Genomic DNA, 13,046 nt, shown 5'->3' on the forward strand with positions numbered 1-13,046 from the left:
GGAGCATGAGCCATCCATCCAAGGATTAGATGCTTTTGAGTTCCAAATGAGAGTACAAAATTGATTTTTGTATCTCATTTGCCTTCTCCTTTTCTCCTCTTGAATTCTAAACTAAAATTACAAACTTACTTTGAAATAAAGCTCTAAAAAACTAAGAAATGAAGAGAGAACTTCAGAAAGAGTTTCTAGTGAGAGAGTTGTTAATTTCAAGTGTAATTGGTTCTCTTTGCTCGAATGAATTGGTCTCGATTTATACACTTTCTTTCTGGACTGCTGAGCTGCTTGGCTGGACCACTAAGCAGCTGACCAAACCTTTCAGCATGGGTTTGGTCCCTTGATCAAGTAGCTTAGTCACCTTCTTATGCTTGACTCGTTAAAGCTAGTTGTTAGCTATGAAACCAACTATTGTGAGCTACTTCTGAAAAAGCCTATGGTGAGCTACTCGAGGTGAGGTCATGGGTGACTTCATGGTTTGCTTGATGTTTAAGTCAAGTCTGGGTGCACACCGCTCAACACACTTGTTTCACCGCTAAGCTGCTTGTTCAGCAGCTTTGACCGTGCTGTCTGGGACGTGGCCTAGTGCTTGCTGATCTGGTCAGGAGTTTGGTTCTCCGCTAAGCTACTTGGTTGAACCGCTAAGCTGCTTGTCCAACAGCTTGGACATGTGCCAAGCTTGTGTCTGACCGTGTCAAGCTGATGTCTGACCGTGCCAGGACTAGGCTGAGCGGCCAAGTAGGTCAGCTAAGCTGCTTGCTTGAGCAGCTTGGTCCAGGTCAAGCTGGTGTCCAGGTCAGCTCAGCGGGGCTTGGTCCACGCTTAGCTGCCTAGTTGAGCACCTTGATTATTTTGACTTTTTTGCTCTTTGACCATGAGTCTTTTTTTATTTTCTTTTCTTCATTCTAAATCCTACAAAATACATAAAAAAGAAATACACATACAAATATACAAGATTGTGATACTTTATACAAAAAATATTGTTTTAAGTTGGGTTTTTTCAATTATGCTTAAGATAAGTGCCATAAAAGTGTATGAAATTTAGGTATGTTTGACACTTATCAAGGAGGGATGCCGAGGCTAATAAGAGAGTTAGGCACAACTCACCTGCCTGTTCTGACAACGCATATAAGGGGCTGCTACCCCTTAGAGGGAAGGTGGGCACGTTCCAGCTTAGGGGAGGCTTCCATTCCTCAACCTGAACCTATCACCATCGCCCCCCCCTTAGACGACCCCGAGCGAGTCAATCAACTTGATAGCTAAAGGCACCTCTCCTACTAAAGTTGTTGAAGTTGTTGCTATCCGCCAAGAAAGACCTAGGAGGGACAAGTCCGTTGGGACGGGCAAGGGGAAGGCAACCCTTGTCCAGATCAAGTATACCTATAACATCCCTAAGGTCGTTGAGGAAGGCCTAACCAATCCGAGGGTCAAGGAGACCATGGACACAATACCCCTGGCTGAATTACTGCGGAGGACCCGAGAAGATGAGGTTTCAACAACTTTGGTGGCCAAGTACCTCAAAGGTGAGGGAGTACTAGCCACCTAGGTTGGTGAGAAGACTATGGTCAACCTGGAAGAGCAACATTCAGGTGAGCTTCATGAGCTAAAAGAGAAGCATGTTAAAGCCTTTAAGAGCCTGGAGTTGGAGAATATCGTTGCGAGCGAGCAACTTTCCACGATGTCCCTCCAAATAAGAGATGCACGTGAGGTGGTTATGTTGGCCAGGGTGGATTTGGGTACCGATCAACATGAGGTGGCCTCCCTCGCTGATTGCCTTCAAAGGGATGAGGTTGAAAAGCTTCAACTTTGGGATAAGTTGAAGTCATCAAAGAATCGGGAAGATTCGGCTCAAGCTGAAGTTATTCGGATGCAGAAGGAGTTGGCCGACTTGAAGGATGCTTATCTGAAGTTGGAGGATGAGGTTGATGGGGGGGGGGAGGCAATGCTGGTTAGGACAATGCTTTCGCCTAGTTCGACTTGGTTTTCCCAGATGTCGACTGGTCCTGGACGAGGAGAGATGCATGGGTAACCCCTAAGGGCGAGCTCGTGGCCGATGAAGAGGATGGCCTGGTCACCCTTCCCATTCCGGCCAGAGGTGGTGGGGAAGCCTAATTACCTAGCATTTTTGTTTTGTTTGCATATTGTATTGCTAGGAACTTGTAATTTCCCCTATTATCAATGAATGCTTCCCCTTATTTACCCTCTATTGTCAATGTACTTTATTTATATCGAAAGTCTTTACTAACTGGAAATAAGGGAACTTAATAAAATAACCAGGCCACTCCTTAATCCAAGTAGGTCGGATAATGTTTGAGTAGTTATGCTCGAATTTCCATAAATGAATAAGCAAATTGAATAATTTCCAAGTGATGCCCACCCAAATTTCCATTAACTAATGAAGATGAGTATTCTTCAAATGATCTTTGCATGAGTTTCCATTAACTAACAAAGTTGAATAATCTTCAAGTGATGGCTACCCGGATTTTCAAAAATGAACTTGAATAATAATATCGGATAATCCTTACGTGATGATTGTCGGATCTTCTTAACTGAACTTGAATAATAATATTGGATAATCCTTAAGTGATGATTGGTCGGATCTCTATAACTAAACTTGAATAATAATATTGGATAATCCTTAAGTGATGACTGGCCGGATCTTTATAACCGAACTTGAATAATAATAGTGGATAATCTTTAAGTGATGATTGGCCGGATCTCCATAATTGAACTTGAATAATCATATATTGGATAATCCTTAAGTGACTGGAGGGGTGAATGGATGGAGACCAAGGCGAATTGGTCCTCGCTTAGGTTTTAAGTTCAAGCTGTCATTAAAGGGGGACGGGCCCACACCTTGGAGGGGTGAATGGTTGGAGACCAATGGGACTTGGTCCTCGCTTGGGTCTTAAGTTCAGGCCATCGTCAAAGGGGGACGAGCCCATGCCTTTGAGAGTCGAATGGTTGGAGACCAAGGGGACTTGGTCCTCGCTTGGGTCTTAAGTTCAGGCCGCCGTCAAAGAAGGATGGACCCACGCCTTTGAGGGGTAAATGGTTGGAGGCTAATGGGACTTGGTCCTTGCTTGGGTCTTAAGTTCAGGCCGCCATCAAAGGGTGACGAGCTCACAACTTTGAGGTGTGAATGGTTGGAGACCAATGGGACTTGGTCCTCGCTTGGGTCTTAAGTTCAGGCTGCCGTCAAAGGGGGACGAGACCACGCCTTTGAGGGGTGAATGGTTGGAGACCAATGGTACTTGGTCTTCACTTGGGTTTTAAGATCAATCTCCCATATGAGGTTTATCCAAAAAAAATATGAATAATGCATCGTTAACATATAATTTGGATTTGGTTACATGAGTTGTTCAATTGCTAAAGGGACCGACATATACAATTTACATTTTTTTAAGAAAAAAACCATTGTAGGTTCATTGCGTTCCAAGGTGGGGGATCTCCCTTCCTGCCAAATCATCGAGCTTGTAGGCCCCTCTGCCGATCTTATCTGTTATCCGGTAAGGTCTTTCCCAATTTGGTGCTAGCTTCCATTTGGTTTTGCCGATGTCTGCTCTTTGGAGGACCAGACTGCTGGTTTAAAAATATATGGGAACCACAGTAGTGTTGTACTTATCGATGTTTCGTCTCTTGAAGGCATTTTCCCTGATCCGAGCCCGGTCCCTCTTTTATTCTATCCTGTTGAGATTGTGCCTTAAGATAGTTGAGTTGGCGGCTTTATCAAATTGTAGCGCCCGCCAGGTCGGCTCAACGATTTCCACCGGGATCATAGCCTCAACCCCATAGGTGAGGTTGAAATCTGACTCCCCGATGGTAGAATGATGAGTTGTGCGATAGGCCCAAAGGATGTAGTGAAACTGGTCGGGCCAGACTCCCTTTGACTCTTCTAAACTTCTTTTTATTCTTTGCAGAATGACCTTATTAGCCACCTCTGCCTAACCATTTGTCTGAGGATGTTCGACTGAAGTGAAATGTTGTTTGATGTGTAAGTCTGACAACAACTCTTCGAATTTCCAGTCAGAAAATTGAGTTCCATTATCCATGACAATGGCGACCAATATCCCGAACTGTGTGATAATATTTCTCCAAATGAACCTCCAGACATTGGCTGAAGTGATAGTGGATAAAGCTCCAGCTTTGATCCATTTAGTGAAATAAGCCACCACCGTTATCAGGAACTTAAGTTGTCCAACTGTCGATGGGAATGGCCCCATGATGTTCATACCCCATCTGAAGAATAGCCATGGAGTCATAGTAGTTGTTAACTCTTCAGGCGAGGCTTTGTGGAGGTCAGCAAACAACTAGAAGGGTATGCACTTCTTGGTATGATCGAAGGCGTCATTCTCTATGGTTGGCCCAAAATATCCTACTCAGAGCACTTTCTTGGCTAGAGATGCTGCACCAAGATGGTGGCCAAAAATACCTTCATAGATTTCTTGGAGGACCTACCGTGCCCTATCGGGGCCGAGGCATTTGAGCATGAGAGCATAAAAGCCCCAATGATACAAACAACCTTGCACTATTGTGAACCATGAACTGTGCTGTAGGAATCTCTACTTTTATTTTTGGTAAGTGGGAAGGTCACCATTCAATAATTATATGATGATGGGATTAGTCCAGTCGTCCATGACATTGGGTCACAAAATTGTCCCTTGAACCACCAACCTGTTACATTTTTCTCTCTCGGGACATGTTGGATGGAGGCTTCTTCAAACTTAGCCATCAACTCTTTAACCTTTTCCAAGTACTTTCCCAACAGTGTGTCTTTTTTCTGGTTGGCGCTCGTTATCTGTGAGACGGCAAGTTGGGAATCACTATAGATAGATACCTTTTCTACCCGATCTCTTTGGCTAACTGCAAACCAACTATGCAGGCTTCGTACTCAACTTGGTTGTTTGGTGTGGAAAAGGTGAAGGTTAGTGAGTGTTCAATGGTCATGCCTTGGCCATTATCCAGCAAGATACTAGCTCCACTACCTCGAGGATTGGATGACCCATCCATATAAATTATCCATATCTGCCTAGAATTATCTGATTGAGTGGTTAGCTCGGCGATGAAATCTGATAAGACTTGACTCTTGATATCCATCCTGTGCTCATACCGTATATCAAACTGTGAGAGTTCAATAGATAAAGAGATCATTCGCCATACTAGCTCTGGTTTATGCAAGATTTGTTGAATTGGCTGATTTGTTCTCACCACCATAGGGTGGGGCTGAAAATACTGCCATAGCCGTTTTGTTGCTACCAAGAGGGCATATGCGACCTTTTCTAATTTTTGGCACCTAAGCTCAAGACCCTGCAAAGCTTTGCTTGTGAAGTAAACCATATTTTTGTCTCTTCACTTTCTCTGATTAGGGCGGTTGCCACAATTTCATCAGTTACAGCTAGGTAGATATAGAGTGTTTTGGCAGGTTCTGGCTTAGAGAATACTAGGGGTGGAAAAATATTGTTTGAAGATCTAGAAGGCCATCTCACAATCATCCGACCAATCAAATGTTTTGCTTTTCCTGAAGAGTTGAAAGAGTGGGATGGAATGCTTAGCGGATGCATGGAAGAATCTGAATAACGCCTCCAATCGCCCATTCAACTGCTGAACCTCTTTGACCAAGTGAGGGCTTCACATATCTATATCAGCTTGACATTTCGCCGAATTTGCCTCTATACCTCGACCTCTTAGCAAAAAACAAAGCAACTTTCCGGATTCAACCCAGAAGTACATTTTTCGGGTTGAGGAGCATATTAAACTTACACAACTGCCTGAAGATGGCTTCTAGAATAGAGAGAGGTCTTCTATAGGCAGACTCTTGGCAATCATATCAGTTATGCTTGCTGATCTAATCCCCGAAAACACTATTCATCATCCTCTAATATGTGGGCCCTACGTTTTTCAACCCAAAAGGCATGACCGTGTAGCAATATGCAGCCTTAGGTGTGATGAAAGCAATCTTATCTTGATCTAGCGAATACATGGGTATTTGATTGTACCCAGAATAAGCATCCATGAATGATAAATATTGATACCTAGAGGAGTTGTCCACTAAATGATCAATGTTTGGGAGGGGATATAGGTCTTTGGGGCATACTTTGTTCAGATCCGTGTAATCAACATTCACCATTTCCCTGATGGTTTCTTGACTAATACCACACTGGATAGCCAGGTAGTGTAAGAAACTTCTAGAATAAAACCGACGTCCAAGAGTTTAGAGATTTTTCGAGTAACCTCGACATTCCCTTCAGTGCCCATCTTCCTCTTCTTTTGGGCTACTGGATTTGTCCCCGGGTTGGTGGTTAATCGGTGGAAAATGATTGAGGGGTCAGTCCCTGACATCTCTACGACTAACCAAGCAAGAAGATCTTTGTTGGTCTCCAAACATTTAACTAACCTCGACCTTTGTGTCTCAATGAGCTTGTTTCCAATATATATTAACTTCTCTTTAGTTGGCCCAAGTTGTAGAGAAGTCTTTTCTCCCTCGGGCTGAGGTCAGAACTCCTCTTCGTTTGTTGTAGCGTCTAACTCAACTAGGTGCACACCCTGTTGCCTTTTCATCGGGGGTGGCGTTTATTTTGACGTGTGACTTGGGCGAAGGCTCATCTGGTAACAGCTTCTAGTGTTGTGTTGGTCTCCTTTGACAGTGAACACTCGAAGATCAGAGGAGAGAAATTCGATGCACAAATGTGGAGTGGAGACCACTGCTGCAAGACGATGAGTGATCTTAGTGGTGATGACGAGAGGATCATCATGATCATGGACAACTCCTTCATAATCACGATCGTCGAAGGAGATCGGGGGTACCACCCTACTCTTATACTGTTGGCGAGGATTCAGGATAGTTGCCTACATAACCTCCCGAACATACATCTTCTGGGCTGCCCTGAAGGTGCCACACACTATGAATCCTCCTAATATGGTATTAATGTCCACCTAACTCCTCTATCGCCAGTTACTAGGGCGATACCTATCTCTGTGGTCCCTGTTCAGAGGGTGCTCCTGTTGATTTTTTTTGGGGGAAGGACTGGGCTGACATGGTGGAGATCGTCCTTGATGGGCTACCCTAACAATAAAGTGTTGTAAATGGCCAGTCTGAATTAAGTCTTCGATAATGTCCTGATGAGTGTGAAATTATGCTACATTTGAATTGCAATTAACTTGAATTTTAGGACATAATTAAGACTTTAGGATTGTTTTTAGCTTTTATTTCTCTTTGTTTAGGTTGATTAGGTGTTTTTGACTATGATGTGCAGTTTGGATGGAATGAATCTAAAAAGAGGAGAGATTGAGTGCAAGAAGATTAAATTCGGTGTTGAGGCTATGCAAAGACTAATTGAATGACCAAAAGAAGTCCTGAATGTTATATTCTATTCCTATTTTTTAGATTTGTTTTGTTGGGCTTAGCCCAATATTTTGTAGTTAAGATAAATGAGGGTTCTCCCTCAAGGATGAAGCACTTTTACACTTAACATTACAATTCTCTAATTTAGAATTTGGCATTCTCATCTCCACCATGAGTGAGTAATTCCCTTTTTTTCTAGGATTGAGGTTATGCCCTTTTAAAATAAATAAACATTTCTTACTTCTATTTCATTGAGTGTTGTGATTTGAATCATTAAACTGAGTTTTATCCGTGTGAATTGTCTGACCAACAAATTACACCTCTTAGATATGAAAGTGCAATGTGTCAAGAGAGCACTTAAGCTTGCCTATGTTTTGATGAAGACAAAGGACTTAATGAAAGCTTAAAGACAACTTAACAAATCAACATGCCAAAGATTCAAGAGCTTCATGTCTAGACTAGAGTCTTAGATGTGTCTTAGTTATTGAGTCTAGGTTAGGTAAACGTAGATGCAAATCTCACAAAGTCTAAAAACTATCATATAATTTACATGAGACATACCATCTAGTTTATTATATGTTCATGCATTAATCATACGTATTATTTGTGCATTTTATGCATAACATAAAGGTTTAACATGTATAGTTGATAAGCATAACATATAGGTAGTTTACTAATTAACATCTGAACTGAAAATATGCTAGTTAATCGATTAAGTGAAGCTTTAATCGATTAATGTGAAAACATTTTTTAATAGTTTTAACAGATAACTGAAAAACAGATTTCAGTTACTCTCTAACAGCCCGTTAATCGATTAACAAGCAACATTATCGATTAAGTGGGTGCAAAACAACTTTTCTATATAAACTGTATATTTAATAGATTTCATATACGAAATAATACATTCATTCATTCATATTAGAATTGTTAAGTTGTATATTTTCGTATTCTTGTGTATCATATAGGCAGAGAGAATTGCATGTGAGATTAGGGTGAGATAATATTATGCTTAGGGATTAACATGTCATCCATTGTATATTATCAAATGTGTTCATCACTCTATCTTGTTCTTGCATGATTCTTTCATTAATTTTTAGAGATTTATTAAGGGTAGAATTTACACGTTCTTCATGATTCTGATCTTATACATATTCTTAGTAATTGTGAGATTTGTATAGGGTTTATAGCTTGTCCTTCTTGTAATATTTGAGCAATTGTGTGCTTCACATTACTCTGTTTTTTGTGTTGTTTGTGTAACAAGGAAAGTCGTCTCTTGGTGTCGTACCACCAATGAGATTAGAGAGTCTTCACCAAGACTTGAAGGTCTTGAGGTTAGAACATACTCTTGGTTGGGGCTGAATCGTAGGAAAGGTTTTCCTAGGCGACTGGGTAAGGTCAAACTAAGGTAGAGGTTCTAGGAACTCAAGAAGGTAGCATTCAAGGTCTTGTAATTGGAAGTGTGTATGTAAGATACATTGGCTTCAATTTTAGTGAAGAAAATCTCCCAGATCAGAGGGGAGGACTGGATGTAGTTTTGTAGTGGACCGCAAAACGAACCAATATAAAAACCTTGTTGCAGGCTGTTTCTTTCCCTTATCTCTTTACTATTTTAAGTAGCTTTTAATTGCCTATTGTAGCTGATATTTTGAATATAGTATTACTTCCAAATAAAGATCATTTGTGTTCAAATATATCTGCTATATCATTCTTGTATAATCTGTAATTGGCTGTGTAATTGAGCCATTCAACAACTGCTAATTTTGTGCGATTTAATCGATTAAGTCATAGCTTTAATCGATTAACTGGATGATTTTCCAGAATAGGGCTTTGGTTCAAATAGCGGTAAGTGGGAACCGCTACACCTATTCAACCCCCCTTCTAGGTGTATTCTGTCACTGATACCTAACAAGATACATTGGGGAAAGTCCAAGAGGTGAACCCAACTATCCGACCATTCAATTTTTCAAACTAGAATCCTAATTCACGATATTAGTATTAGGATTCTCGGAAGTTTCTGGAATTGACCTTGGATTGCTATGAAGCGATTGGATAAAAAGATCCAAGTAAAAGATTCGATTGATAACCATACCACGAGAGTAGGTGCAACTTCAATTGAGTACACATGTTGAAGCTCGCGAGAGGATGCCACATATCAAAGAGCAATTCACCCTCACAACTTAAAGTTCATGAAAAATAGAAAAAGATGGATTTGCGAGTGTACATGTGGTAACCCTTATCCTAGGAACTCTTCCTAAATTAGATTTCAATCCTTTTTTTAATATTTTCATAGTTATTCTTATCAATTGTTCAATCGTTCTAAATTCAATTTTATTTCTTATTTGAGTTAAGTATAAATTAATTGTTATAATTAAAGGAATTTTTTAGTTCTAGTGGGATTAGTATTTTATTACTTGACGACATAATTTTGTACTTGTGATTTTTCCTGTCATGTTTTTGGCGCCATAGCTGGGGACTACGTCAAAATCTCTTTAATTTTTAATTAATTCATTATTTTACTCTAGTGCATTACATGTTTTCCTCTTTCTTGGTACATCTACAGGTTGCTTATTTGGTTTATGTAAAGTTCAAATTACTACTCGGAGCCAGAAAGGATTTTCCATATAAGAAGAAGGCAACAAAGAGAAAGAGTAAGAGAAAGACGTGCTCATATACAAACAATTGTTGAACGAGAGGAAAACTACTTCGCGACTATGCAGCCCCTAATGCTCGTAGTTCACATCCTGGAATAATCTTCCCAAATATTGAGGTAGAGAACTTTTCTTTGCCATATGCTCAAATCCAAATGGTAATGCAAAACTAATTTGGAGGTGGAGCTCATGAAGATCCTAATTCCCATATTGACCAGTTGTTGGAATTTTGTGAGACAATAAGGATTCATGGGGCTTTTGTAGATGTTATTCATCTCCACATGTTTCCATATTCCCTTAGAAATAGAGCTAAGACATTGCTAAGGAATCAAAATGTTGAAATTCAAGCAACATGGCGAACTTTGGAGTAGGCTTTTCTCAACAAATACTTTCCTCCTTCCAAAACTGTACATGAAATGGCAAATAGTCAAAGGATGCCATCATGACCGACCTACTAAGTTTTGATGAAGACAAGGAGTTATATGGAAGCTTGAAGACTTGGACATCACAACAAACAACATACTGAAAACTCAAGGTCAACGTCATAGAACTTATGATTGTTTTTATATTCTAGAGTCCTAAGATGCTTGCCTAGTATTGAGTTTAGGTTAGGTAAACCCAAGATGGAAGTCTCACATAAAGTCTAAAATGAAAATCATATAGGTTCAGGCATGTAATCTACATACACATATATGATAGGTAAGATTCATGCATTTGCATTAGGCATACATGGTGTTTACCATATAGTTAAGAAAAACCATTTTCAAACATATTAATCGATTAACTCATTTGATAATCGATTAAAGTCTTGTTGAAATTCATTAATCGATTAAGGAAAGGTGTAATTGATTAAAAGGAGTTATAGTAGTTAACCTCCCAGGATTTCTGCTGGTTAATTGATTAGGCTAGTTATTAATTGATTAAGCCATAACTGAAAAACAATTTTCAAGAAACACGTTAAGTGATTAACATGCCATATAATCGATTAATGTCAGTTGCAATCTGTTATGAACAAAAGCTGTTATTTTAAACAGAAGAAATTAGTTTTCAAAGAGAATCTTTCGAACTTTCAATACATAGAGAAAGAGAGAGAGAGAGAGAAACTCAAGATTCATAGAGCTTAATTTTCAAGGCTATCTTGTTGATCTTTAAGAAGTTTTTCTTGCATTATTTTCAATGTTATGAAACCCGAGCTCGACATCAAACCGGAAGAGGTCATGTATAGGTTCTAGCCGGTTTAGACCGTCTGGTCGGACCGGTCAACATTATAATATCATATATAATTATATGTATACATATATTATACAATTAATTAAAATACGTGAATAACATACTTATCAATATCATATTTTGCATAATGCATACACATAAATCAAAATAAAAGTGCATCAACTAAGTTTAAGTCTTACATAATTAGAATTATAAATCAAAATACAACTATCTCATATAGATTATAGAGATTAAACATTCTAATTCATCCAAGTATCATTATCTTCATTAGATCCTAAATTGACATTGTTGGTTAGAGATGTATTTTTAGTGTAACCATCTACATCTTCTTGAGGAAAAGAGTCAAAATTAAGCTCTCCATCAATAGTAATATTTCGTCCTTCAACCATACCTACAAATTAGAATATACGTTAGATTAATTTGTATAATAATTAGAAAATTGTTGCACATTATAATATGTTCAAACTTCAAAAGAAACGTTCATCATCCTTTGTTAAATCAAGTATTGGATTTGACAAATCATAATAGAATATTTTTTCTATTTAATCATAATCAATCAATGGAGTTCCTTCTTCTTCTTCAGTAATCTAAAACTCAATATTCTCCATACTCTCATAGTCAATGGGATCAAGTGTTCTTCTTTTATTAATCGCCCTATAATTATAACAAATATGATATATCAATGCAAAATATAGTTAAGTAACTAACATTGAAAATTAAGTTAAAAACAAACCTATCTTTTAAGCCCAAGTTATAGTGCACATAGACTAGATCATTCAATCTTTTGTGCTCTAATTTATTCCTCTTCCTTGTGTGTATTCTTTCAAATACACTCCAATTTCGTTCACAACTAGAAGAAGATGATGTTTAACTCAAAATCTTAATAGCTAATTGAGATACCATAGGAGCACTAAATCCAAATTGGGACCACCATTGATCTAAAAAGCATCACAAAATTAGTAGTTTAGTAGGTCATTAAAGTGTTACAATCTTACACAATATTTCAATAAATTGATAAATTAAAATCTTACATGGTCGCAAGTGTTCAACTGTTTCAATTGCCACTATGTTGCCAAAACTCCCAACTTTATCATGATAGATGCAACTTTGTTTGAAAAACTCAGTCTTGCTTGTAAAACATGAAGCCAACCTTTTTGAACCTCTGGATTGATACAAAAGTTATCCTTATCATAGTAGACTATTGGATTCAAAAAGTATGCAGCACAATGTAATTTTGTTCTAAGTTTGTCCCATCTTTGCTTTATAACTCTTATATAAGGTTATACAAAACTTTTTATTCATAAACGCATTCTTAATAGTTTTCCTTACTCTACGCTTCCCATCATATACATAAGGTAGAGAAGGTCTATTATCAACATCAACAATTCTTAACAATCGAATTAACGGAGCCACAATATTCACAATAATTGCACAATTATTCCAAAACCTTGTATTCATCACAACCTCCACAAATCTAATTTCTTTCTTGTCCCTGTAATATCTAGAATCAATAAAGTCTTTACTAGTGGCCAAAGCTTTTAAATCATGTTTGTGTTCATTAATGCTTTTCAGTGCAATGATGTTACAAAACAAGTTGCCCCAAGACGTATGATTTCTTTTCACCCTTGTCTTTTCCTTAACCATGCTAACAAAAACCCATGATTGTATACAAACTTTGTTATATCAGAGGCACTCTTAGCTAAGGTACTCACATGCTCCATTTTACCAATGTCTCATAGAATCAAATTTAAACAATGTGCAGCACAAGGAGATCAAAATATAGATGGAAACTTCTCACTTAACATAGCCCCTGCAACTTTGTAATTTGTAGC

The 13,046-nt window shown here is 38.6% G+C and overlaps 1 long non-coding RNA gene across 1 annotated transcript; it reads right to left on the minus strand.

The window, feature by feature from the left end:
- LOC109331044 lies at window positions 11,420–12,343 on the minus strand. Its single transcript, XR_002105731.1, has 4 exons — window positions 12,246–12,343; window positions 11,948–12,152; window positions 11,693–11,868; window positions 11,420–11,605 (listed from the first exon to the last, which is right to left on the minus strand). It is a non-coding gene; the product is annotated as an uncharacterized LOC109331044 (long non-coding RNA).

Source organism: Lupinus angustifolius, chromosome LG17 (genome assembly GCF_001865875.1).
Source record: "Lupinus angustifolius cultivar Tanjil chromosome LG17, LupAngTanjil_v1.0, whole genome shotgun sequence".
Classification (NCBI taxonomy): domain Eukaryota; kingdom Viridiplantae; phylum Streptophyta; class Magnoliopsida; order Fabales; family Fabaceae; genus Lupinus; species Lupinus angustifolius.